The following is a 23,024-nucleotide window of genomic DNA, read 5'->3' as shown; positions in this document are numbered from 1 at the left end:
AGGCTATGACCAAGAATACGTGGTTGAACCGCGTTTTCGGCCTCTTATTTGTGATGTATCGAAAATTAGGCCTGCAATGCCATTTTGGAGAATAAGATGACTATAATATTATAGTTAACTAACGTAATTCTAAGACTTTATTGTGCTGGTGGTGTCATATAAAATCAACGTTACCCAACTTGTTTTTCTATAGGCAAAGAACAAAATTTTCTTCTTTTATTCATATTGAGAGACTAATTCATAGTTTTCTGTGTGTTGTTTGTTGGAAATACCGAAATTAAGATGACTTTCAACGTCCAAAAAAAATTATGGCAACATTTTTAGCTTGTTTACTGAATTTTACGGTACACATTCAGCTGTAAGATGTGGACAGTCGAAGAACAACATTCGCAAAACTGTAAAACTCCCGCTTTGTTTCGGATCCAGGGCTCCAAATGCTGGTTTGATTTATTAATAATCGCTATTTCTAACATGACACGGAATTAACATCGGTTTCATAATTTAGTTCACGATTTACTGCTGAAAGTGTCAATTTATATTTGCACCGATTGGATTCGAATTAACTTAAATGTGACCATATATTAGCCAAGAAAGCTATAGCAATTAATTATCATACTGTTATGAAGCGTGGTCAACAGAGATAATGAGAGATCAATAGCTGTCGGAATTTTAATAGTATTCACATACCTATTGCTTGCATTTCTGTTCGGTTAAACAGAGCAGCTCACTGGGGAAAGGTAGTAGGCTTATTTAGTAATATAGTAGGTAGCGATTGGATTGCTTACTGCAGTACGATGCTTGTCACTAGCAGTGCCTATTAAATCATTTTAATTCACTCGTAGAAAAGATGTAAACTCTAAGAATATGCTTTTTAGGTCTTAGAGGTAGCGTAGGAATAGTGTGTGATTTTATTTCGAAGCAATATGTCCAATTTAACTCCTCAATATGTTCTTTTGCAGATTTCTGGCGTGCCTGTTTCACCTTCTCTGCAACTAGAAGGTGAGTTGCTGCATTTGGTTGTACCTGTACCACAACTTTACTAACTGGATAACAAGCTTGATTAGAGGCAGCGGGCGTTTTCTTACAAATCGACAAGGGAAAAATGTACTCAGCATTGCCTGAAAATTAGACCTGACGTTTTCCGAATGACCTTGCAACTGTACAGTTTTATTCGTTTAATAATAAACTAATAAAAAAATTGTTCAAATGGCTCTGAGCACTATGCGACTTAACTTCTGAGGTCATCAGTCGCCTAGAACTTAGAACTAATTAAACCTAACTAACCTAAGGATCACACACATCCATGCCCGAGGCAGGATTCGAACCTGCGATCGTAGCGGTCCCTCGGTTCCAGACTGTAGCGCCTAGAACCGCACGGCCACTCCAATATACTAATAGTAATCTAATAATCATGAAGATGACAGCAATGATGTCTTGCATGAAACGTCCGCTCATTACTTGTTGCCAGACCGAGAACATCGATATTTATGTCGACTCACCTATTAACATTTGTTTCTTTTTCTAACACCAGTTTCATCTGTTTCCGACATATCTCCTCTATCTTTTTGTCAGTGGACTGTCTACAGTGCATAATAATATCTATAGCAGGCATTGTCTGACTTGTGTTTGCTGCTCATTTTTGTCGTATTTTTAAATATAGAGCGGACATGTTTTCACGCATGCCATGTCAAATAATGCAAGTTTTCATTTACGTAAACAGCAATAATTTAACTATGCGGTTTCGTGGACGCTTGATTTGCTTATATTTTTCGAAAGTCTTTAAAATGTGTGAGAGAGACTGTTTTATTTTACTAGGTGGCCGGTAGGAGGGTTTGAACAGCATACGACTGCCGGATCTTACCATAGCGCTACATCGCAAGACCGAGCCATCATGATGACTTTGTGATCTCCTGAAGTCACATCACGTAAAATAGCGGGATGATTCCCTTCAAAGGAACACAGTTGATTTCCTAACCCATTGCATGTCTGTCAAATTGGAAATACGAGGGGCGTTCAATAAGTAATACAACACCTTTTCTTCCTGGAAACAGGCTAGTTTTATTCAGAACACATCACATTATTCCTCGCTCTTTTGGCCATAAAACCCATTTTTTTTTCCAAAGTAATCTCCGTTCAGCACGACGGCCCTTCGCTACGTTACTGGGAGGGTCTGTATGTCCGCATGGTACCAGTCTTCTGATCGACGTCAGAGCCAACGTCTTGCTCCATAATAGACTGCCTATTATCCACGTACTGCTTGCTGCGGAGTGCATCCTTCATTGGGCCAAACAGATGGAAAGTGCGAGATCCGGGCTGTGGGGTGGACGAGGAAGAACAGTCCAATTAAGTACTGTGAGCTCCTTGAATTCGGGAGGACGACGGTTCAACCCCGCGTCCGGCCATCCTGATTTAGGTTTTCCGTGATTTCCCTAAATCGCTCCAGGCAAATGCCGGGATGGTTCCTTTGAAACGCACGGCCGACTTCTTTCCCCATCCTTCCGGTGACCTCGCTGGTCTCCTTCCCCAAACAACCCAACCCCAACCCAACTGTGAGCTCATCTCTGGTGTGAAGACTTATGTAATGCCTTGCGTTATCACGCAGAAATAGAAGTTCGTTTGAATTTTTGCGGTGACGAACGCGTTGAAGTCGTTTCTTCAATTTCCTGAGGGTAGCACAGCACACTTCCGAGTTGATCGTTCCACCACGAGGGAGGACTTCAAATAGAAGACCGGCGCCATGACTACCGGCTGAGTGTGCCGCTTTGAACATTTTCTTCGAAGGAGAGGTGGTGTGGCTCATACAAGACGGAGCTCCACCCCATCGAAGCTGGAGAGTATTTAAATAAATAAATGTCCTGTGACTATGTCTTCCCGTCTGGTAGACCGTTCGCCGGGTGCAATTCTTTCGATTTGACGCCACTTGGCGACTTAGACGACGATGGGGAAGAAATGAAGATGATTAGGACAACACAACACCGAGTCTCTGAGCGGAGAAAATCTCCGACCCAGCCGGGCCCTTACGATTGACATTCTGTCACGTTGACCACTCAGCTACCGGGGACGGACAGGAGAGTGTTTGATGTCCTCGAGAAAAGCTTTGGGAATCGCATTTTGGCTCTGGGGTACCCGGAGGCCACTGGCATGGGCCTCGACTGGCCGCCATATTCTCCGGATATGAACACATGCGACTACTTTTTTGTGGGACTGTGTTAAGGACAAGGTGTACAACAATAACCACAGAACCATTCCTCAGCTGAAAATAGCCGTTCAGGAGGTCATCGGCAGCATCGATTTTCCGACACTTCAGCGGATCATGCAGAATTTCGCTATTCGTCTGCGCCACATCGTCTCCAATGATGGCAGGCATATCGAACATGCCATAACCTAAATCCAAATATCTGTAGTAACGTTTACATGTTGAATAAAGTGTGTGCAGACTGTAGTTTGTAACTAACTTAGTTTTTTTTTCATGTAGTTCAATAATTGTGACCCGGTATATTCAGAACTTTAAATGTAGATGGCGCCCGAATAAGGCACGACATTTTAAAGTCCATAATATGATTTGAAAGTTGTAGGGGCGTGGTACATAGAATTTTTATAAAAATTTAAAGTCTGTGAGACGATTACTCTTACTCTAAAATTAATTGGTTCAAATGGTTCAAATGGCTCTGAGCACTATGGGACTTAACTTCTAAGGTCATCAGTCCCCTAGAACTTAGAACTACTTAAACCTAACCAACCTAAGGAATCACACACATCCATGCCCGAGACAGGATTCGAACCTGCGACCGTAGCGGTCGCGCGGTTCCAGACTGTAGCGCCTAGTACCTTATTCCTAGTATTGTTACGATGTACGGAGCTGTTGGTTGGAGATAGACACATATTATTTGTAACAAATTTCTTTAAGGTATAAATATACTGAGAAGCAGTGGTGTGAACACCCAGTTCCAGCAGGTTTTTCCGGCCGGCTAAAAGTAATTGCTGATAAAACTTTTTATCATTCTGACGTATTCTGACATCAAAATGTTTATAGCTCGTCAGTGTTGTCGACAGCTTGCTATGGGAGAGAGGATGGGAGGGAGGTAGTGGCCTGTGGTTCTCTAAATCAGACAGAAAGACAGAGAGAGAGAACCATTGTGAACGAACACCACACTGTAGCAGCTGTGCAGTTTCACAGTTGAAGTCTGTACACAAACGTACAGATAGCAACCGAAATGCTCAAAGTGCACAGGTCGGCAGGAGACGGACAGTTGAGGTGTCTTAGTGAAGCTCTGACTCAACATGAGAAAGTGTTTCAGGCAGCGGTGCTGCGTTATTTTGCGCGAGCCTGCAAATCTCAAGTGTAGCCTAGAGCTCTACTGATGTGCACATCCTCGAGACTCAACACTTTGCTTCCTTCGTTACAGCGACTGAATATAAATGAATGGTTACTTATGGCAGCAAGGTGCTACATAGCGCAGTCACAGGAAGCCACTGCACGACAGATGAAATATGCCAGCGCCACAGACGCCCCGCACTGTATCTGCGCCTTCCGCTTCCTGCGGTCTCGTGATAACGGGCGATAAACCCGCGCCGCTGGCTATTTGCATGTAATTCGGCGGCGTTCTGTTTGGCACACGGCGGCTGGAGGCACACGCTCCTGTCTGGTACTGCGCAAGTAGTGGGCGTCTGTCGGCGCGGCAGGGACACGCACGAAGCTACAGCCGGGCCCCGCAGCCCCCGATAATGGCTTACGGCGAACTAATTAGAGCTTAATTGAAATTCCCAGTGAGCTGGGGAGGCGCGCCGACCATCTATTTTCAACCACTCGCCGCCTCCGGGCACGCCTGAAATATGGGCCTCGCCGACGAAGGCGCTCGCGATAGCAGATGGCCGCCGCCCGATAGCGTCTGCCGGCTGTGACGTCACGGCGCGGTGGGTGTAGTAGTGGAGGTGAGGGGTGTGGGGGGAGTGGGGTCTGCAATTAGGCCACGGAGCAGAACGGCTACGGGGGTCCGGCTAATAGCCGCTGCCGCGTCTGCCCGTCCTACTGAACCTCTCCGTTACGTCGGAGACGCTCGGCTCTCCTAGGACTGAGTGGTCCCGCCCTAAGGGAGACGCTGCGAGGTCCGCGTGGGGAAGTGTCCGCGGGTAAGATGCAGCGGGGCATCTGGAACCACAACAACGAATTCGCCTTATAGCGTCTTCAAAGAGCAACCGAAAAATATAGTCACTCGGATGGGAATCGAATTTTTTTAATTTTTTATATTTGTGGAGGATGTGATAGATGACGATCAGTTTGGCTTGAGGAAACATGATGGCCCCTGAGACTCAGTTCTGACGCGCTTGATAATGGAAGCAAGACTAAAGAAAAATCAAGACATCTTCACTGGATTTGTTGCCCTGGAAAAAGCGTTCGACAATGTGTTCGTACAATATGTTCGAAATGCTGGGAAACATACGGCAACCTACAGAGAAAGACAAGTAATGTACAGTATGTCAAGAGCCAAGGGTGCACAATAAGAGTGGAAGACCAAGAATGAAGCGCTCGGATTTAAAAGGGTGTAAGACAACGATATATAGTCTTTCGCCCCTACCGTTCAGTCTGTACATCTAAGAAGCAATGGTGGAAATAAAAGAAAATTTCTGGCGTCGAATTAAAGTGAAAGGATATGAATGATAAGATTCGCTGATAACGTTGCTATCCTCAGTAAAAGTGAAGAAGAATTATAGGATTGGCTGAATGGAATGAACAGTCTAATGAGTACAGAATGCCGATAGAGTAAATCGAAGAAAGACGAAAGTAATGAGAAGTAGCAAAAGTGAGAATAGCGACAATCTTAACATCAAGATTGTTGGTCACCAAGCACAAGAAGAAATTCTGCTACCTAGGCAGCAAAATAACCCATGAGGACAGAACAAAGACATAAAAAGCAGATACCACTGGCAAAAAAGGGAATGCCTGGTCAAGACAAATCTACTAGTATCAACCATAGCCCTTAATTTGAGGAAGATATATCTGAGAATTGGACTGTGGGAAAACCGAAACAGAAGAGAATCGAAAGATCTGAGATGTGGTGCTACAGTTGAAAAGTAGGTGGATTGATAAGGTAAGGAATGATGATGTTCTGCGCAGAATCGGAGAGGAGAGAAATATATGGAAAACACTGACAAGAAGGACAGACAGGGCGGTAAAACATTTGTTAAGACATCACGTGCACGTTCTGCGACCATTTCCCTGACGCTTAAAATACATTAATATGGGGAAAAAGATCAGTAGCGCTCGAGATATTATTGCTGGATCTCTGGTTGGTGCCTTGTTTCAGTCATTTTTTTCTCTCTTTTCGTTCAGTTTGAATACCTAAGTGATTTAAATACAAAGAAATATTTGCTAATTAAGACATATTTAGTTATCATTTTTATGAAAATGCATTCTTCCTGTGGGGCTGGTCCCGGCAGAGGTTCGAGTCCTCCCTCGGACATGGGTGTGTGTGTTTGTCCTTAGGATAATTTAGGTTAAGTAGTGTGTAAGCTTAGGGGCTCATGACCTTAGCAGTTAAGTCCCATGAGATTTCACACACATTTGAACATTTTTGCATTCTTCCTCCGGCCGGCCGAAGTGGCCGTGCGGTTAAAGGCGCTGCAGTCTGGAACCGCAAGACCGCTACGGTCGCAGGTTCGAATCCTGCCTCGGGCGTGGATGTTTGTGATGTCCTTAGGTTAGTTAGGTTTAATTAGTTCTAAGTTCTAGGGGACTAATGACCTCAGCAGTTGAGTCCCATAGTGCTCAGAGCCATTCTTCCTCCACACACACACACACACACACACACACACACACACACACACACACTCCCGCCCGCACGCACACACACACATACATTTATAAAAAAAATTTCATTCTAAATGTACGAGTGCATGCAGAAAAGTAATGCCTCCGAATTTTTATGGGGTAAAATTTAGAGGTTTTTAAATACAAATAACGCTATTAATATTTTGCAACTTTATTCTTCATGCCTACGTATTTATAGTCTTCTGCCGCTAAAGGGCTCCGAACTGTTGCGCGTAACATGGCTGTATGTAACGTAACTATGCCGGTGCATGGTTGGTTGGTTGATTTGTTGATTTGTGGGAGGGGACCAAACAGCGAGGTCATCGGCCCCATCGGATTAGGGAAGGATGGAGTAGGAAGTCGGCCGTGCAGCTTCAAGGGAATCATCCCAGCATTGGCCTGAAATGATTTATGGAAATCACGGATAATCAAAAATCAAGATGACCGGACGTTGGTTTGAACAGCCGTCCTCCCGAATGCGAGTCAGTGTGATAACCACTGCGCCATCTTGCTCAGTGCATGTGCATAAGAAACAGTGTACTGTAACGGAGCTTCGATTTCGAAGAGTTTGTCCATTCATGGAACACCTTCTTCAACAGCATGACAGACCAGAACATTCACGAGCGCTGTGACTTTTGCAACAATGCGATGTCTTGGGGGTCCCTGTCGTCGATCATTGTCCATACATTCCGATTTTCATCTGTTTCGAAAACTTGAAAAAAAAAATACCTCGATAGTGACGAAGAGGTGCAAGCGGAGGCGAGGTTGTGGCTCCGTCGAAAAAATCAAACATTCTGGTCGTTCGCTGCGAGAAACGTGTTACTTCGCCAGGGTGACTGTTGAGAAATAAATACATAGACATGAACAATAAAGATGTAGAATATTAATAAAGTTTTTTTTATTTAAAACTTTAAGAGTTTTCGCATAAAAATTTCGGGGACATTCTTTTTCTACAGACCTTGTAAATTCCTAATTACAGATCTTTTATAACAGATTGCTTGAACTGAAAAAGATCACATTAATTTTTTTCAACCTTATGTATTTTATTAACTTCTCATGGTTGGGATTCACAGTCATATAATATTTCTTAAAAGACATTATAGTCGCCGTTGACTGTATAAAATATTTATTGTTACTATTGCAATTTCGGCCTTATGGCCAGTTTCAAGTAACACTGCAAAGTTACATTCTGTCAGAATATAAAACTACTCATCAGATCTTGTGGGACTCTCACAGTTGAAAGGCTGCATTTTGACATGTACCCATGTCAGATAGTTTTATATTCTGACAGAATGTAACTTTGCAGTGTTACTTGAAAATGGCCATAAGGCCGAAATTGCAATTGTAACAATAAATATTTTATACAGTCAACGGCGACTATGATGTCTTTTAAGAAAAATTATGCATTTTAAGCTTCACGGAAATGCGCATGGAACACGCCTTTTGTTTAAAAATTTACCACGGACAGACATCGAATCTGAACCACCCACATGCTAGGTAAGCCTTCTGCCACGGTTCTTCAAGCGTATTAAAACGTTGGGAAAATTTCAAAGTCTATTTTCTGAACAACTTTTGAGAATTGCTGTGACATGCTGTGGAGGGTTGTTATTCGAGGTATGAACGTTGTGTACCACATATATATATATATATATATATATATATATATATATATATATATATATATATATATATATATATATATAAACAATACGAAAGTCTGATAGCTGTGTGGTCTCTTTGTCAGCGAACTAACTGACCTCAAAAAGGAGAGATTTTCTGATTGTTTTACGCATTTACTTAGATGTAGTCAAATTACATACTTTCAGCGATGTAAAGTCCCGTTTTGATGTACATGTACCATTCAAGATTTTCTTCATCCTCTTTATAGTTCAACGCTGAGGTTATTTTTTTCATAAGTACGCCATTCCACTCTTCGCTCTTCCTTCCTCATTATTTCAGCACACGTAGTGCACCCGGCACCACTCATAATCTGCTGCGCGTATGACTTTCTTGGTCACCCCGGCGATTCCTTCGCTCCGTGGCTCCTTCTCATTTTATTCCAGTGATAATACTGTGGTTTAAAATGTAGGCGCAGGTCTCTACGGCCGTTGTCATTGCACAAATTTACCCCCTCCTTCTTGCTTCTATTCATCCTTGTACCTTTGCTTAAGAAACTTGCTGCTTTTTGTTCATTATTGCCCCTCATTTATTTTATTATTTATTGTATGGGCCTGACGGGGTTTTATTTCACCTTTTAATTATCCTGATTGTAAGACTGAGACTACCTCTTTCTGTTTTTTGTGGCTAAAGACAGTAGGATATTTCTTTTATTGTCACTATTAGCCCTAATACATAAACTCAAAGTTGCTAATTGAATTTCGTTTTATTTTTACTCATAATGAATGTACTGATACGCAACGAATAACGCTCCCCTGGATCTGTACGTAGTCAGAACGAGCAGAATAGGGGAGGGTAGGCGAAGCTTTTGGTTCTGCCCACCATGAATCATTTGATTTTCCTATTGCATTTGATTCTTATCAATAAGTATATATACTTAAGAGGAGATCGCTGGAGGTTACTATCATCTCAAGAGTACTACAGGAAATCAGATAAGAAAATCATATTTATTTCTTGCATCTCGAAAGTGTACTAATAGCATTTATTTAAGTTAAACATCTGATAATAGCCAGAATGAGATTTTCACTCTGTAGCGGAGTGTGCGCTGATATGAAACTTCCTGGCAGATTAAAACTGTGTGCCCGACCGAGACTCGAACTCGGGACCTTTGCCTTTCGCGGGCAAGTGCTCTAGGTAGGAGACGAGATACTGGCAGAAGTAAAGCTGTGAATACCGGGCGTGAGTCGTGCTTCGGTAGCTCAGTTGGTAGAGCAGGAAGTTTCATCTGATAATAGCTTTTATTTACGTTATAACTTCTGATAACAGCATTCAATTGAGTTAAAACTTCTCATGATATCATTTATTTATTTATTTATTTATTTATTATTTTTTACTTTACTACAGATTTCGGTTCCCAGTGGAGAGTTTGTGTGGTATCCTATAATTACCGTAATAGCGTCGTTCTTAGGAAACGGAGGAGGTTTTACAGACAAATGTCGAATTGTTGTCGTTTCATTCAACACACATTAGCATGCAAAACACTCTTTTGACTAACAACTAAGATCTAAAAATTACTATTATGCGGAGGGCTAGGTAACCGAGATCAGCAAAATGGTGTTTTGTTTGGTAAATTTTATCACTTTAGGGGGCTCTGTGAAGGCAAGAAATCATTTAAATGGCTTTAATAAGGAGCTGATTGCAGTTTAATTTTACAGTTGGCCACCTAAGGAGTAGATGACCACGCAAAAAGCCATTCGATCATTTTCGTAATTCTTCATCAGCCCCCACTAATGGACATAATTGGAGTTAGGTGCAAGATATTCTCTGCTCTCTTCCAACCATTACTGGGGTTTGCTACAAAATGTAGCTGAATCAAAAATTAAGGACATCTACTTTGAACTAGCCAATAGCATAGTTACTAAATCAAATCACTGACTGGAAACACTCAGAATTTAGCCACAGTTTAACACCCTGTAGTAATTACATACTTAAGATCACGAGTCCACTATTCACCATAACACTATCAACTCCTAAACCTCTGTACTGTGTACAAGGCACGCAGAACAACACGTGGGTAACCATTTGGTACCACCACTCATCACTAAGAAACACACACAAAATAATTATCATAAGACAATTAAATCAGTTTTACTGGGCTACTATTAACCATCGCAACCGTCGTACTTCGATAAAGGAAATACGTTAATGTATAATGACCACTGTGAGGACTGGCTTCCGTGCTTGGCACGAAGCACCCATCCCCACTAGGTGCAAAAAAAAAAAAAAAAAAAAATCTCTCCTAACGTGAACAATTAATTCCAGAGAATTATCTAACTTTAATTTAAAATCCGTTAAATAATTAGTGCAATAATATTTTTTTCTGAATCCCAGCAACATCTGAAGTTTAGTGTCGTTACCAACATGTGATACGAACTGTTAAGCAATTTCAAATTACAAAGAAAACCCATAGAAATATCAAAATTAGACCCGTTAAACTACTCACATTATCTTTCCCACACATACAGAAGACATTGAGAGGCGAGTATAAAGCAAGTAACCTTGAAATTTAGTGTCTTAACTACTTTATAGATTTCGTTGTTGAGTGCGCTCAACACTAGCACACAAAAGAAGGTAGTCAACTGCAACAAAAGTTTTATAAAACCGTAGAAAGAAAGAAATAGTTTTAGGCTATTATCTTACTGAGAAGCACTTAAATGGAGATTTTTGAAGGTAAATGTGCCACGCTGAAAGCCAGAATCACTCTTAACTGTGCACTTACGACAAGCTAATCTCTCAAAACGACCCCATTTCCAAGCGTTTCACTATAAACAGTACCTTTAACTATCACGTTATGAACCTGATACAAGATGATGCAGCTCATTTTGCTACGCAATTTTCTTACCAGTTGGACACCTGACGTAGAGACATCTGCCCACTGCCCCTCCGCCTACACAGTGAGTCTCCGAGGCCAATGACTCCCCGATTTGAACGTCTGCGAGGAAGACGCCTCCCATAGCCTGAGCGACTCCGCTCACTCAGTAGTCTCGATACTTGGGGAAGGACTCTCCTAGTCTCTTTGCTCAATCTTTTCCACTGATCTTTCTTTACAAACCACCACCTTCTGAACATATCTGGTTAGTTTTCTGCCTTCTGCTGTATGTGCACATTCGCTTTCAAAAATCTTTCAAATGGCTCTGAGGACTATGGGACTTAACTTCTGAGGTCATAAGTCCCCTAGAACTTAGAACTACTTAAACCTAACTAACCTAAGGACATCACACACATCCATGCCCGAGGCAGGATACGAACCTGCGACCGTAGCGGTCCCGCGGTTCCAGACTGTAGCGCCTAGAACCGCGCGGCCACCCCGGCCGGCACATTCACTTTCAACGATTCATACATTTGAGAGGAAATGAAAGATAGGATAAAGGGAGTTTAACTGAAAGAATAAATCACTGTTTATTAGCATTTCCATATCGCATTAGCCATGGTGCGACGACATCTTAACTTGTAGCTTCTCATCGTGCTACCATTAACTACTACAATCAGTACTATAATCATTCTCAAAGGCTGAAATGGAGGCTACTAACATTACCGCTTCAACTATAGATAAAATTTTCAACGGTATGTGACCGCATTGTCAATATTCAAAATTCTCCGATATTCCAGCCATTGTTGCAAATTTCCTTCCTCGGTTTATTTTGTTTACTGCTCAGTGATAAAAACATTAGTTGTTATACAGTAGCGGAAGAAACTGTTTTCGTGATTTGATAGGGTGACGAGGAGGGGTGTCAGACCTCCTTTATTGGTGTTTGCATTGTTTATTGTAAAATGTGTCCTACGAGTTTCTCTCTTCTTGTTTGGACGTGCCTTCAGAGATATCTGGTTTTCTGTACTCTTCTCAGTTGCTCTTCATCGGTTACTCGATGTCCATAGCTGATGTTCATGATTCTTCTGTACCACTAAATCTGCAGAACTTCTAGCCGTCTTATCTCTTGCTTTCCTGTTGTCGAAGCATCACACTCGTATAGGGCCACACACGCAACAAACGCCTTTATGCTGCGTGTCTTTACATCAAGACTGATGTCATTTCAGGTAAAACATTTCTCAAACTAAATGCAAATCTGACCTTCTCCATTCTGCTCACAATTTCTTTCCGGTTTTTACCATCGCTTGTAGTTCTGCATCACACATAGGTAAATTCCTCTACACTTCTAAATTGTTTCTCATTCTTGGAGATCCATATTCTTTCTCAGTAATGCATACCATAACTGTAATCTTCATATTATTCTCATACCATTGTGATTAAAGAAAATCCTTTCCACTGTGCTGAAGACCTTCTCAAAATTCTGCTGTGTAAAATTGAGTATCATGATCGATAATGTACAGTTTCTCTTTGATGTTCACGCTCTACGTTATTGTCTCTACCCCACGTTGACTGATTTCAGTCTGTACGTAAATAACACAAATCTGCGCATAGTGCCGTTGGTGTCACTGAAAACAATCCGACTGCGTCACCATCAATAATATGACAGTCCTACAAGGACGTTGTTATTTTTGACCAATTTCTGTGCTATAATATGACTTCGAATCTCGCAAACATGTGAATATTAACAGACTGCTATTTTTTGTGATAATAGATTTATTGCAGCCAAACTGGCCACTTAGTGCTCGAAGTACAGGAACTATTCTCTATTCACTATTATTATTCTTAGTCACTACAGAATTTCACCAGCGATTCTGTTCTCATCCTGCAGATTAACACATGATGTCTCGCACACTGGTCACCGAACCTCGCACACATACAGCTCGTGCTGGGCTCGTGAAAACTCTGGGTGTTGCACAGTTTGTGGTGAAATCCATGCACGGAGAGTCTTGTCACTATGTGGCGGAGTTCTTATCCTCCCTGCGTCCATTCACGGTTTGTCATAGCGTCTGTAACACAGAAATCCTTCCATATTCTGCGTTTCTTCTCATGTAGTTCCGTCGATAAGTCCTGGTAGGCCGTCGTCACTGGTAGTAATTACTTCAGTCTCAGCTCTTCTATGAAGAAGGGCTCTCTGGACAATTCATACACAAGCCGCGAGAGTGTGATTTGGAGACACATAGCTACCTTTTTAAGTAAGTAGCCTTCAGCTTCTCTATTTTTTCGAGGTCTGTCTTCTTCAGATGAATCCATATGTTTTCCAATCCGTAAATTGCAACAGGTTCAACTTCGAGATGAAACGCTTGTAGGGCTATTTCCATTGAGAATTTGCCTATCGACTTGATACCATTTATGGCTCTCGTCGCGGCGCTGGCTCTGTAGTTTATGTGGCGTGTGAATACTGTTCCCTGTGACTGAAGGGTAGCTCCTAGGTACGTTAAACTGGTGACCGACTTTAGCGGTGTCTCTCCAACAGAGAACGTGCCGGGTCTTCCTCCTCTTCTGAAGGTCATGGAGACTGTCTTCTCTTCATTCAAGGATAGGTCATTTTTTCTTGCCAAGTACATTAACTGGTTGAAGGTTTTCTACAGATCATCCTCAGAAACTGAGGTTAATGCCATGTCGTCTGCACGTATGAGTAGATTTACATTATCAGGTTCTGTTATTTCAATGTTGTCTGCCATAGCTAAGATGAAGAGTACGGGGCTCAGTGGGTCACCTTGCAACACTGCAACTGTCTGCTGTATCAGGCTGGACTTACCTATACCATCCAGCTGTTAGTGAGAAGATCCCTAATGATTGGCAACAGGTAATGGAGACTGTCTTCTCTTCATTCCAGGATAGGTCATTTTTTCTTGACAAGTACGTTAACTGGTTGAAGGTTTTCTACAGATCATCCTCAGAAACTGAGGTTAATGCCATGTCGTCTGCATGTATGAGTAGATTTACATTATCAGGTTCTGTTATTTCAATGTTGTCTGCCATAGCTAAGATGAAGAGTACGGGGCTCAGTGGGTCACCTTGCAACACTGCAACTGTCTGCTGTATCAGGCTGGACTGACCTATACCATCCAGCTGTTAGTGAGAAGATCCCTAATGATTGGCAACAGGTAATGGAGAATGTCTTCTCTTCATTCAAGGATAGGTCATTTTTTCTTGACAAGTACATTAACTGGTTGAAGGTTTTCTACAGATCATCCTCAGAAACTGAGGTTAATGCCATGTCGTCTGCATGTATGAGTAGAATTCAATCACGGGATGACTTGGACCGCTATGGTAAGCTGAGGAGAGAGTATAGAACCAAGATTAAGTGAGCGCAAAGCGGTTTCCAGTTTCTTCGTTAGAATGGATCTATTGATTGTGTGGAACGCCTTGGTGTAGTCTATGAAAATTGCATGAAGCTTTCCCCTTCGGTTCGCTAAGGCCATTTCTATATCGATTTGGAGACAGTGTACAGCTTTTGTCTTTGATCACCCACATCTGAAACCAAACTGTAAATCGGGAAGTTTCTCATCGATGGTATCACCAAGACGCTTGCACCGTAGTGATGTCATCATCAGTTATCTTCTATATTAGCAGGTTCTTTGCTCTCCATTTTCTGCGATCCATTGCTTCCTTCTTAAGGCTACTGTATGTTGTACAGTCCATCATGTCATCCAGTATCTGGAATCTCCTCCTTCCTCGCTTCCTTTTCCCTTCTACATAACCTTCTAAAACTGTTTTTATCTGTCCATCATTCTTTCTTAATATATGCCCAATCCAATTGCTTTTTCTCCTCTTTATTACATCTAGTAACTGACTTTTCTCTCCCACTCTTCTCAGTACCTCTTCATTTTTTACTCTGTCCATCCAACTTATTCTTTCCATCCTCCGCCATGTCCAGATCTCAAAAGCCTCCAGCCTTTCTCTGTCTTTTTTCCTCATAGTCCATGTTTCAGCGCCATATAGAAGAACACTCCATAAAGACATTCTATGAGTCTCTTTCTGAGTTCTCTGTCCAGAGCGCTGCAGAAAATTCTCCTTTTCTTGTAAAACGCCTCTTTTTCCATTGCTATCCTTGTTTCAATTTCTGTGGTGCCCTTCCAATCGCTGTCTATCCTGCTTTCAAGATACTTAAAATTTTGCATCTGTTCTAATATTTTTCCTTTCAATATAATTTTCATTTCCTTATTTCCTCCTAGTGCCAATACTTTTGTTTTATTTGTGTTAATTTTCATTCCATATTTTTTTCCGTTAGTGGCAATGGTGTCCACCAAATCCTGTAATTATTTTTCCCCTGTGGCTAAAAGGGCCATGTCATCAGCAAACCTCAAACACCCTACTCTTCTTCCTCCAATTTCTACTCCTTTGTCATCTAATGAGCATTGGTCAATCATATTTGCCAAGTAGAGGTTGAAAAGAGTGGGTGATAGACAGCATCATTGTCTTATTCCTTTTCCTAGGCTGAACCAGTTTGTACTTTCTCCTCCCACTTTAACTGAAACTTTTTGATTAAGATATAATGAGTTTATAAGTCTTCTGGTTTTCCAGTCCACTCTCTTTTTCCCTATTTATAGTCGCCAGCTTGTCAGAAACCACATTGTCAAATGCCTTTTCTAGATCGATGAAGCACACATATAGGTCTCTTCCTTTTTCAATAAACCTTTCTCCCAAGTGATGTAAAGACCTTGAACATGGTGTTCTCTAGTCCAATGCTCCTGTACGCATTTGGGTCAGCCGTGTTGCCTTTTCCCTTGTACAACGTTATCACCTATGAATGTTTCCACTGATCCGGTACAATTCCTCGTTTCAGGCACTCATTGAGGAGCGCTTTCAGTGGAATCACTAGTACAGGGACCGTAGTTTTCAGGTAGGCCATTTGCTTTATTGTTCTTCGTGCTCATAATTGTGTGTATTATTTCTTCTGTGAAAAATTCAATCTCCTGCGTAGGGGCTGTAGTCAAGGTGGGTTTTTTTGCTGGCGGGTGTGTGTCAGCCTGAAGGATTGTGCTAAAATGTCTTTCACACACTTTCATTGGGATGTTCCCTGGGAATTTTGGTTGCTTCGGCTGAAGAGCCTTGTACGGTCTCTGTCTCTCTATTAGACGTTTTTCCTCTTCCTCCCACAATACCCTTTGCGCTCACTTAATCTTGGTTCTATACTCTCTCCTCAGCTTACCATAGCGGTCCAAGTCATCCCGTGATTGAATTCTTCTGGCTATATGCTTGGCATTGATGGCTTTCTATCTGACTTCGTAACATTCCTTATTGAACCACGGATTAGCTTTCCGTTTTGCGATGTCTGCTGTGTGAGTTGTCTTTAGGATGAGTCCTTCTATTAATAATGCTGCTTCATTGAGATTCTCTCCTTGTAGCAATATTATTATTGTACTGGTGTCGACACTGCCCAGTGCCGACATGTCTGTCTTCCTGCTTAGCTTGACTGGAATTTTCGGCCCGTTTTTACTGTGTTCTCTAGTTGTAGCGATGTTTCCTCTGGTAGGTGTTTCCTTTCCCCTTCCAGGATGATGCGTTGTTCTAGTGGTTTAAGTTTGGAGATCACAAATACAAGGAACCGCGCGACTGCTACGGTCGCAGGTTCGAATCCTGCCTCGGGCATGGATGTGTGTGATGTCCTTAGGTTAATTAGGTTTAAGTAGTTCTAAGTTCTAGGGGACTGATGACCACAGATGTTAAGTCCCATAGTGCTCAGAACCAACCACAAATACAAGGTCAATAGTGCTTGCACCTTTATGACATCTTCAGTGTGGGTTGCTTTGTTATTGACAAGTGCAAAGCCTTCATCTTCCAAGTAGTTCATGACAAGTGTCATTTTCCGTGAATTGTGTCCACACGGCAATTCAGGTCTCCTGCCAATATGACTGGGTCGTCCTGATTGATAGTATCCAAGCACTAATTGATTTCCTCTATAATATTTACTGCTGTGAGCTCAGCCTAAAAGTACACACATATAAGCACACAGATGGCGGTCCTTACTACTAGAGTATATCTTGATTGGTGGAGACTGACAAGGGAACCTCCCCATCGCACCCCCCTCAGATTTAGTTATAAGTTGGCATGGTGGATAGGCCTTGAAAAACGGAACACAGATCAATCGAGAAAACAGGAAGAAGTTTTGTGGAACTATGAAAAAAATAAGCAAAATATACGAACTGAGTAGTCCATGCGCAGCATAGGCAACATCAAGGACAGTGTGAGGTAAGGTGCGCCGTGGTCCCGTGGTTAGCGTGAGCGGCTGCGGAACGAGAGGTCCGTGGTTCAAATCTTCCCTCGAGTGAAAAGTTTACTTTTTTTATCTTCGCAAAGTTATGATCTGTCCGTTCGTTCATTGACGTCTTTATTCACTGTAATAAGTTTAATGTCTGTGTTTAGCGACCGCACCGCAAAACCGTGCGATTAGTAGACGAAAGGACGTGCCTCTCCAATGGGAACTGAAAACATTTGATCGCAAGGTCATAGGTCAACCGATTCCTCCACAGGAAAACACGTCTGATATATTCTATACGACACTGGTGACGGCATGTGCGTCACATGACAGGAATATGTTGTTGATCCACCTAACTTGTACACTTGGCGAATGGGTGAAAAAATTCTTCTACCTTGCCCGATTTAGGTTTTCTTGTGGATGTGATAATCACTCCCAAAAAAGTGATGAAAACTTAACGGACGGACAGACAATAATCGTCTGAAAATAAAAAATTAAAATTTTCACTGGAGGGAAAACTTGAACCAAGGACCTCTCGTTCCGCAGCCGCTCACGCTAACCACGGTACCACGGCGCTCCTTAGCTCACACTCTCCTTGATGTTGCCTATCTTGCGCATGGACTACTCAGTTTGTATATTTTGCTTATTTTTTTCATAGTTCCACACAACTTCTTCCTGTTTTCTCGATTGATCTGTGCTCCGTTTTTCAAGGCCTATCCACTATGCCAACTTATAACTAAATCTGAGGGGGGTGCGATGGGGAGGTTCCCTTGTGAGAAGGGCCAGAAAATTTTCTTGATGAGACGTGTGATGCCGCCCTTAGCTCTGCCCTTTGTACCTTGTTCCGCCATAACACTGATCGCGTAATGCATGTTTGCTTTGCTACAGTCTTTTGTATGGAACGTTTCCGTCAGGAACACTGTATCATAAGGTCTAAAGACATTATCTTGGACGCGCGCAATTGCTATGCTAAGGCCCTCAATATTCCAGTTTAATGTTTCTGTTCTGAATGGTGTTACAACCTGGCGGCTTCAGGTCTCTTACTCCGAAAAGGGTACTGTCTCACCACCTGAACTTCAGCCATCTTACAGCAAAAATGATTATTCTCAACAAACTATAAGGACATTAGTATTTTATTTTTATTTGGACCATGAGCAGGAATAGTGGGAACATCAATAAGAATATCTATTCGTGCTGGACTAGGTCAACCAGGATCACTAATTGGGGATGACCAAATTTATAATGTTATTATTACAGCCCCCGCATTTTCTTTATAGTAATGCCTATTAGAATCGGTGGATTTGGTTCAAATGGCTCTGAGCACTATGGGACTCAACTTCTGAGGTCATTAGTCCCCTAGAACTTAGAACTAGTTAAACCTAACTAACCTAAGGACATCACAAACATCCATGCCCGAGGCAGGATTCGATCCTGCGACCGTAGCGGTCTTGCGGTTCCAGACTGCAGCGCCTTTAACCGCACGGCCACTTCGGCTGGCTGGTGGATTTGGAAATTGACTTTTACCACTAATAATTGTAGCACCAGATATAGCATTACCACGAATAAATAATATAACTTTTTGATTACTACCACCAGCACTCCTGTTGGCCACAGTTCTGGCTATATGGTTTGCTCGCGGCAGCCAAAAGGCACCCCAATTTTGAAGGTCTTTAGGTGGCCCTTTGTTTCCAGCTCATCGCACTCGATTTCTCCTGCTATTCCCAGTCCATTGAGGTGTCTGATGATTTCCTCCTTTGTGGTGTCTTGATGGAATTTGCCCACATAAAGCCAGGCGTTTCGCTCTCCTGTTCGAAGTCCCAATCCTGTAGGGTGCATAGTCCCTAACACTAATGGACGTTCATTGTTTCCTCTCCCCTCTTGATGTCGTTCCCTGCGTCTTCTCCTTTCGACTAAACTTGAGCCTTCATTTTCTTCTTCTTTTTCTTCCTCGTCCTCCGCCGGTGTCAGCGTGGCATTCCTACCTGAACTTCCCTTCCTACGATTGGTCGCTTCTGCTGGTGAGATCGTGTCGGTTCTCGTATTCCTCTCTCTACGACTGGCCGCTGACGGTTGTGATGTTGCCACTCTCTGGTGCCATTCCGATCCCTCAGGCCCTAAATTTTTGACCTCCTCTACAATCATCGTTCTATAAGATTAAAGATAAAAATATAAATTAAAATTTTAATAATTAGTGGGTACTTCCCATGCAACTTAGTGTTTCTAATATGTGATTCAACATCACTTCCAGCGTTTCAGAAAGTGCTGTTTATTTGACTGGCCTTGTACCTCCTGCAAAGAAGCGAATGTGCACTCTGCGTGCGTAAACAAGACAGCAAAGATAATGCCATCCCTACGGAGATGTTCGTGACTTCGAATCTCGTCAAGCATATTTCAACAGTATTACTGTAGTTCAATCAGATGGATATTATGACAGAGCCACAAGTTTTTTTAAAAAAGTTGGCTCTACTGGAACGGTTACATAGCGAGAAAAAACGAGACAGCTTTAAATGAACGGATTACAGAAGGCACATAACAACATTTTAAAAGTCTTGCAGCTCTGTTATAATTCCAGTCTTCGGATAGCTACTTTAGTTAGCCTGATTAGTAATACTGTTGACATTCTACGTTAGACGAGGCTCGAGCTTCTGAGCAGCTCCAAGCTCCGCAGGAATGTGCGTTATGAATGATTTCTTGTTTCCACACACGAAGTGCTCAGTCGCGCTACGTTTGTGTTCGTATTCGGGTGTGTCTTCGCTGGAGATATACGGACTGCGCACGCGATTAGCTGTTGCTGTGACGCTGTCTATACTGATGGACCGCATACGCCGATAAATTTTAGCTTACTTCTTTGCCTGGACGCTGTTATAAAGAAAGTTACAGCGAAATTTTTATATTTCCATTTTTATATGTATCGCTTTTGTAAGATTCTTGTAGAATAATTCTTAAGAAGACTTGCTCCTTCGAAGGACATTAGTTTTAATGTTTCTACACTGCGAAACTTGGTTGAGCCTAGATTTTAACACTGATTACGTTCCTCTTAGTAGATCTTGTAAGTAGGCTGTTTAGGTTTTTATGTTGGTAACGTCACGTAGCGCTCTGTGCTGTGTGCAGTCTGTGGCTGGTTGGCATTGTTGGAATAGAATGTCAATCCTAAGGGCCCGGGTTCGATTCCCGGCTGGGTCGGAGATTTTCTCCACTCAGGGACTGGGTGTTGTGTTGTCCTGATCAACATCATTTCATCCCCATCGACGCGCAAGTCGCCGAAGTGGCGTCAAATCGAAAGACTTGCACCAGGCGAACGGTCTACCCGACGGGAGGCCCTAGCCACACGACATTTCATTGTTGCAATATTCGCTATTGTAGTGTTGGGCAGTTGGATGTGAACAGCGCGTAGCGTTGCGCAATTGGAGGTGAGCCGCCAGCAGTGGTGGATGTGGGGAGAGAGATGGCGGAGTTTTGACAGCGGATGATCTGGACGTGTGTCCATCAGAGACAGTAAATTTGTAAGACTGGATGTCATGAACTGATATATATATATATATATAATGTCTTTTGAACACTATTAAGGTAAATACATTGTTTGTTCTCTATCAAAATCTTTCATTTGCTAAGTATGCCTATTAGTAGTTAGTGCCTTCAGTAGTTAGAATCTTTTATTTAGCTGGCAGTATTGGCGCTCGCTGTACTGCAGTAGTTCAAGTAACGAAGATTTTTGTGAGGTAGGTTATTGTTAGTCAGGGCCATTCTTTTGCAGAGATTATTGAAAGTCAGATTGTGTTGCGCTAAAAATATTGTGTGTCAGTTTAGTGTTGATCAGAATAAGTAAAGAGCGAAATGTCTGAGTACGTTCAGTTCTGCTCAGCTGTTTGAAAATCTAATAATGTAAGAGGTTTATCAGCACAATCATTCATAAATTTTTCTAAGGGGACGTTTCAATCTTTGTAGATGTTTGACAGAGCTCATAGGTATGTAAAACTGGTGACCGACTTTACTGGTAACAGCACAATAAAAACAATTTCGTCCAAAAGCTGAAAAAGCCGTCATTTAATGATTATTTGTTTTTTTTTTTTTTACCGATTTAGACATACACTGGAGAGCCAAACAATGACATCATGACGGTTGAGGACTACGTAACATTACTGCTTACCACCTGCGTTATGACTCACCCTTGCGCACCAAAGCAAGAAAAATGGGCCCAAAGAAAAGGCGGTTGTACATCCCGTACTTCCATGGTTAAAGACCGCACTCAAAGCTTTATAACAAAATTATTCTTTCAAGAGAAGAGCAGTCATTTGCATATAAAAAGAACGACAATATTTCTACGTGAAACACATTTACCAGACAGGAAATTCTTACGCACGCATAATGTACATACAGTCTGACAATAATTGAATAGTAAGGAAAAAAGTGAACTGGTTAAGAAGTATGCCGTTCACACATTTTATTCAACATGTAAACGTTACTATAGATATTCGGATTTAGCGTATGACATGTTTAATATGCGTGCTATCCTTGGCGATGATGTGGCGCAGACGAATAGCGAAATTCTGCATGTCTCGCTGAAGTGTCGGAACATCGACGCTGTCGATGACCTCCTGATGACTTTTCAGTTCAGCAATGGTTTTGGGGTTATTGCTGTATACCATCTATTTAATATAGCCCCACAAAAAGGGAGTGGCATGTGTTCATATCCGGAGAATATGGCGGCCAATCGAGGCCCATGCCAGTGGACTATGGGTGCCCCAGAGCCAGAATGCGGTCCCAAAAGTGTCCCTCCATTGCATCAAACACTCTCTTGCTTCGATGGGGTCGAGCTCCGTCTTGCATGAATCACATCTTGCCGAAATCAGATTCACTTTGGATAATGGGCATGAAATCAACTTCCAAAACTTTCACTAACCGTTCGGTAGTCATTGTGCCATAAAGGAATCTCTGAACTATTATTCCGTGACTGGACATTGCACACCACACAGTCACCCGTTGAGGGGGAAGAGATTTCTCCATCGCGAAATGCAGATTCTCAGTTCTCCAAATGTGCGAATTTTGTTTATTGACGAACCCGTCCTAATGAAAGTGGGCTTCGTCGCTAAACCAAACCATATTCACATCAAAGTCCTGTTCATCAGTTCTATGGACAACAGTGTTGGCGAAATACAACCGCTGTTCCATGGCTCTGGGGCTTAATGACTGATGGGTTTGAATTTTGTGTGGGAAGAGACGTAGGTCTTCAACAACAATTATTTGTCGCAGTGTCTCCCGGTTGATTCCCAACTGTTGTGGAGCTCCTCTGATCGATTTCCTGGGGCTGGTATGAAACACAGTGCATGTCTTCTCAAAGTTTTCAGATGTATTCGTCCTTTTTGGACGACCGACTTTGCCAACACTGTCATCACTCATCACGATGAACACTACCCGTTCCCTCAAACTTACGAATCAAATTCTTGATTGTTAGCACCCTTGGATCGGTT

At 42.2% G+C, this 23,024-nt stretch overlaps 1 protein-coding gene across 1 annotated transcript in view; it reads left to right on the top strand.

The window, feature by feature from the left end:
* LOC126234941 (extracellular serine/threonine protein CG31145-like) overlaps window positions 1-23,024 on the top strand; it is an 867,160-nt gene that overhangs the window by 462,800 nt on the left and 381,336 nt on the right. The window contains exon 2 of the mRNA XM_049943680.1: window positions 960-999. The gene's annotated coding sequence lies outside the window, so the exon portion shown is untranslated. The remainder of the gene's footprint in view (window positions 1-959; window positions 1,000-23,024) is intronic.

Source organism: Schistocerca nitens, chromosome 2, assembly GCF_023898315.1.
Source record: "Schistocerca nitens isolate TAMUIC-IGC-003100 chromosome 2, iqSchNite1.1, whole genome shotgun sequence".
Classification (NCBI taxonomy): Eukaryota; Metazoa; Arthropoda; class Insecta; order Orthoptera; family Acrididae; genus Schistocerca; species Schistocerca nitens.
This window is presented reverse-complemented; position numbering and strand designations above follow the sequence as displayed.